The sequence below is a fragment of the Camelina sativa genome, chromosome 20 (assembly GCF_030686135.1).
Source record: "Camelina sativa cultivar CO46 ecotype springtype chromosome 20, ASM3068613v1".
In the NCBI taxonomy this organism is placed as follows: Eukaryota; Viridiplantae; Streptophyta; class Magnoliopsida; order Brassicales; family Brassicaceae; genus Camelina; species Camelina sativa.
In genome coordinates, this window is record NC_141899.1 from 35465356 (window position 1) to 35470933 (window position 5578).

General features: G+C 28.2%; 1 long non-coding RNA gene across 4 annotated transcripts; it reads left to right on the forward strand.

Annotated features, from left to right (window-relative positions):
* The first annotated feature begins 262 nt into the window (after positions 1 to 262).
* On the forward strand, positions 263 to 1659 carry LOC147919898 (uncharacterized). Of its 4 annotated transcripts, none has more exons than XR_015593642.1 (6): positions 263 to 477; positions 572 to 688; positions 826 to 934; positions 1059 to 1106; positions 1195 to 1251; positions 1350 to 1659. It is a non-coding gene; the product is annotated as an uncharacterized LOC147919898 (long non-coding RNA). The 4 variants fall into 4 exon arrangements; XR_015593643.1 differs by having other exon boundaries at positions 277 to 477; positions 826 to 965; positions 1191 to 1251; XR_015593644.1 differs by having other exon boundaries at positions 277 to 477; positions 826 to 965.
* Positions 1660 to 5578: the final 3919 nt, after the last annotated feature.

The window sequence follows — 5578 nt, forward strand, 5'->3', positions numbered from 1 at the left end:
CGACAGTTGTGGTGTGGCTCTCTCTCTTTGGTGTAGTGGTGGCTCCGGTTTAATGGCGCAGAAGATCCGGAGTAAAGGCCCCTGGTTTGAGGACGCCGGTGGGTTATCTTCGGGGCTTCTCGGCTCATCCGTTCAACTGGTCGCCGTGGCTACAGCGGAAGCCAAAGGGCGAGTGGTGGGGAGTACTGTTTTGTCAGGGTGGTTAATGGCTCAATCCTTTGGATTTTGTTGGCTGTCGCGGATCCAGGTTGCAGGTGGTTTGGGTGAGACGTCAGCCTCTGTAACTGCCGCGAATTGTGTATCATATTTGTCCATCGACATGCCAAAAGGTCATCTTTATTGTATTCTTGCTGTTGCATCTGTTGGGAGGTAGGTTCCAATGGCCTTCCTTGAGAGAGTAAAGGAGGATTTTAGCAAGAAATATGGTGGTGGTAAGGCTACCACTGCTCAAGCCAACAGCTTGAACAGAGAGTTTGGGTACTTTAAGCTCTACTATCAGAATGTGGAAACAAAACCTTCCTTCTTTAAGTCTCTGTGATTATGATTTTAGCGAATTTTGTTGTACCTTCAGGTCTAAACTTAAGGAGCACATGTAGTACTTTGTGGATCATCCTAAAGAGATTAGCAAACTTGCCAAGGTTAAGGCTCGAGGTGATGGGTGTTATATATGATGGAGAACATTGAGAAGGTCAGATATGTGTATATATGACCGTCTCATAATTCAGTATCATTAATTTAAGTATATTCCTCATGTCTGGTTTGATTTTTCTTTATCCCCAGCTTTTGCTAAGCTACATGAGCTCCATGTAATTCATTTATTTGCAGGTCATGGGGTTTAACTTTCAAGCCATGACATTCTTTTGGAGTGATTTCTGATCTGCACACAAGTGAGCATTATCTTTACCAAATTTAAGCCTAACAACAAGTCTTTGAGGTTCGACATTTTTCCTATCCACATATTCTTGGTAAAAACCTTAGAAGAATTGCTCCATGGGTTTTATTATCTTCAAACATATGGCATTAATTAACCTTCCATATTTGATGGGAGACGAAATTAGGAAGGGTGGCCTCTTAGATATTCAAACGCTTCTCTGATGAGTGATGAGGTAAGATAACAAATATGACTCTTACTTTCTATGACGATCCCTTCAGTTTCTTACTAACCTGCTTTAATTTTCGTTAATGCAAAGGTAGAGACAGAGAGAGATAGAGAGACATGGTTAATTGAAGAGATATTTTTCCAGAAAAAAGGTTAGTTGAAGAGATATGCTCAGTATGATTAAACAAATATATGTTGTCAAGATGTGGTGTATGATGAAACTCATTTATTAAACTATATGCTTCCACAGATAAGGATCAAAATTGCAATGATTGGTAGGCTGGTGATCAAGAGTTTTCTAATTTTTGATTCATAAATATCAATTGTGATTCAGATGACTGCGCAAGAAATAATAGTCACTGAGTTCCACGCCAGAAATGCTATATTACATGTGTGAAGTAAAAAGTGTTTCAGAGTGGGAGCGACTGTAAGATTTAGGTTTAATGAACCCAAAATTACCAGAATATCCTTGTCTTCTACCTATAACATACAACTGAAAACCCTAATTTTCCCTGCCTCACTTTATTTTTTCACGACTTATGTCTATTTTTTTGGTTTCACTTGTGGGTTTTTTACTCAACTATTATAGATTTTCATCTCAACATCTGATTTCTAAATTAAAAACCTATAAAAAGTGAGTTATATAGATTTTCGAACAGATATCTAGCTCTTCCATGGATGAACCCAGAGGAAAGATTAACGAAACAGAGTAGGAAAAAGACGTTTGCTCCGGCCGACAAACAGAATACGATTGATGAATCTGCTACAAACGTTATTACATGAACACCATAGATCGGAAGAACAGCAAACGTGTTTAGATCTACCTCCAATAAGTCTATCGCAACGCTAGACTGTCTTTGACAGCTCAAACAAATTCGTGTTATTCTGGTAAGACTTTACAGCTGTCAAAAATGCTTACTAAATCTACCACGGACAAGAAACCTACCATCACACTCCGAAAACTATTTCAAAAAAACAAACAAGTATACCAAAAATATCTGAAACGAGAGAAGGCTGTCGAATAAATCTGTCGCAACAGGCCATTAGTCTACCATAAATATCTTTTGGGTCATATTGACTGTTGAAGGTGTACATCAGATATTTTTGGTACACTTACTTTTTGATACACATATACGTCCACCGATAAGTATACCAACACTACAACTAAGTGTACCATCTAAGTCGACGGCAAAGTGTACCAGCACTGCAACTAAGTGTACCAAAAATATCTGACGTACACCTTTAATCAGTCCACGTGTATAAATCTACAATCAAAGGATCGGTAGACTTAGTCCCAACTTCCAATGTTTTTTTTTTTCTAATGGCATTAGCCGTAATTACGTTTTTTCCCAACACTAGTTTCAGGGGTAGTATAGGTATAATGGGTTAGTCTAGTAATAACAAACAATTGTATGTTACTTTTGTAATAAGGAAGCTTTTATGCAATATTCTAGTAACTCAGCCAAAAAAAAATAGATAACTCAACTTACCACATCTTTAACTCATGAAAATTTCCATGATGTTGAATAATCTTTTGAGTTAACAATTTTACAAAAGATATACCTCAAACTTGTACATCAACCATAACACATGATTATTCAAACTCAACTTCAAAAAAATTAGTTTTGTTAGTGATTGGTAACATTTTTGAATAAAATTTAGGTCTATGTCTATTTTCATTTCAAATGATAATAAAAAATTATAATTTAGGAGAAATAAAATAACTAATTAAAAAAGTAACTAAATAAAAGAAAAACAGTAAAAATAATTTTTCTTGATATATGAATTAAATAAAAACGAAAAAAAAATAATTTTTTTGTATTATGTAACTGAATTTTCGTTTTTTTAATTAAAAAAAATAGATAACTCAACTTACCACATCTTTAACTAATGAAAATTTCCATGATGTTGAATAATCCTTTGAGTTAACAATTTTACAAAGGATATAACTCAATCTTGTACATCAATCATAACACGTGATTATTCAAACTCAACATCAAAAAAATTAGTTTTCTTAGTGAATGGTAACATTTTTGAATAAAATTTAGGTCTATGTCTATTTTCATTTCAAATGATAATAAAAAATAATAATTTAGGAGAAATAAAATAACTAATTAAAAAAGTTATTAAATAAAAAAACAGTAAAAATAATTTTTCTTGATATATGAATTAAATAAAAACGAAAAAATAATTTTTTGTATTATATAACTGAATTTTGGTTTTTTTTAATTAAAAAAATAGATAACTCAACTTACCACATCTTTAACTCATGAAAATTTCCATGATGTTGAATAATCATTAGAGTTAACAATTTTACAAAGGATATAACTCAATCTTGTACATCAACCATAACACATGATTATTCAAACTCAACTTCAAAAAAATTAGTTTTGTTAGTGATTGGTAACATTTTTGAATAAAATTTAGGTCTATGTCTATTTTTATTTCAAATGATAATAAAAAATAATAATTTAGGAGAAATAAAATAACTAATTAAAAAAGTTATTAAATAAAAGAAAAACAATAAAAATTATTTTTCTTGATATATGAATTAAATAAAAACGAAAAGATAATTTTTTGTATTATATAACTGAATTTTCGTTTTTTTAATTAAAAAAAAAATAGATAACTCAACTTACCACATCTTTAACTCATGAAAATTTCCATGATGTTGAATAATCTTTTGAGTTAACAATTTTACAAAAGATATACCTCAAACTTGTACATCAACCATAACACATGATTATTCAAACTCAACTTCAAAAAAATTAGTTTTGTTAGTGATTGGTAACATTTTTGAATAAAATTTAGGTCTATGTCTATTTTCATTTCAAATGATAATAAAAAATTATAATTTAGGAGAAATTAAATAACTAATTAAAAAAGTAATTAAATAAAAGAAAAACAGTAAAAATAACTTTTCTTGATATATGAATTAAATAAAAACGAAAAAAAAATAATTTTTTTGTATTATGTAACTGAATTTTTGTTTTTTTAATTAAAAAAAATAGATAACTCAACTTACCACATCTTTAACTCATGAAAATTTCCATGATGTTGAATAATCTTTTGAGTTAACAATTTTACAAAGGATATAACTCAATCTTGTACATCAACCATAACACGTGATTATTCAAACTCAACTTCAAAAAAATTAGTTTTGTTAGTGATTGGTAACATTTTTGAATAAAATTTAGGTCTATGTCTATTTTCATTTCAAATGATAATAAAAAATTATAATTTAGGAGAAATAAAATAACTAATTAAAAAAGTAATTAAATAAAAGAAAAACAGTAAAAATTATTTTTCTTGATATATGAATTAAATAAAAACGAAAAAAATAATTCTTTTGTATTATATAACTGAATTTTTGTTTTTTTAATTAAAAAAATAGATAACTCAACTTACCACATCTTTAACTCATGAAAATTTCCATAATGTTGAATAATCTTTTGAGTTAACAATTTTACAAAGGATATACCTCAAACTTGTACATCAACCATAACACATGATTATTCAAACTCAACTTCAAAAAAAATAGTTTTGTTAGTGATTGGTAACATTTTTGAATAAAATTTAGGTCTATGTCTATTTTCATTTCAAATGATAATAAAAAATAATAATTTAGGGGAAATAAAATAACTAATTAAAAAAGTTATTAAATAAAAGAAAAACAGTAAAAATTATTTTTCTTGATATATGAATCAAATAAAAACGAAAAAATAATTTTTTGTATTATATAACTGAATTTTCGTTTTTTAATTAAAAAAAAAATAGATAACTCAACTTACCACATCTTTAACTCATGAAAATTTCCATAATGTTGAATAATCTTTTGAGTTAACAATTTTACAAAAGATATATCTCAAACTTGTACATTAACCATAACAGATGATTATTCAAACTCAACTTCAAAAAAATTAGTTTTGTTAGTGATTGGTAACATTTTTGAATAAAATATAGGTCTATGTCTATTTTCATTTCAAATGATAATAAAAAATTATAATTTAGGAGAAATAAAGTTACGTCAGTACCTTTTAGTCGAGTGGCTTCATAACTAATTAAAAAAGTTATTAAATAAAAGAAAAAAAGTAAAAATTATTTTTCTTGATATATGAATAAAATAAAAACAAAAAAAAATAATTTTTTTGTATTATGTAACTGAATTTTCGTTTTTTTAATTAAAAAAATAGATAACTCAACTTACAACATCTTTAACTCATGAAAATTTCCATGATGTTGAATACTCTTTTGAGTTAACAATTTTACAAAGGATATAACTCAATCTTGTACATCAACCATAACACGTGATTATTCAAACTCAACTTCAAAAAAATTAGTTTTCTTAGTGAATGGTAACATTTTTGAATAAAATTTAGGTCTATGTCTATTTTCATTTCAAATGATAATAAAAAATAATAATTTAGGAGAAATAAAATAACTAAATAAAAAGTTATTAAATAAAAGAAAAACAGTAAA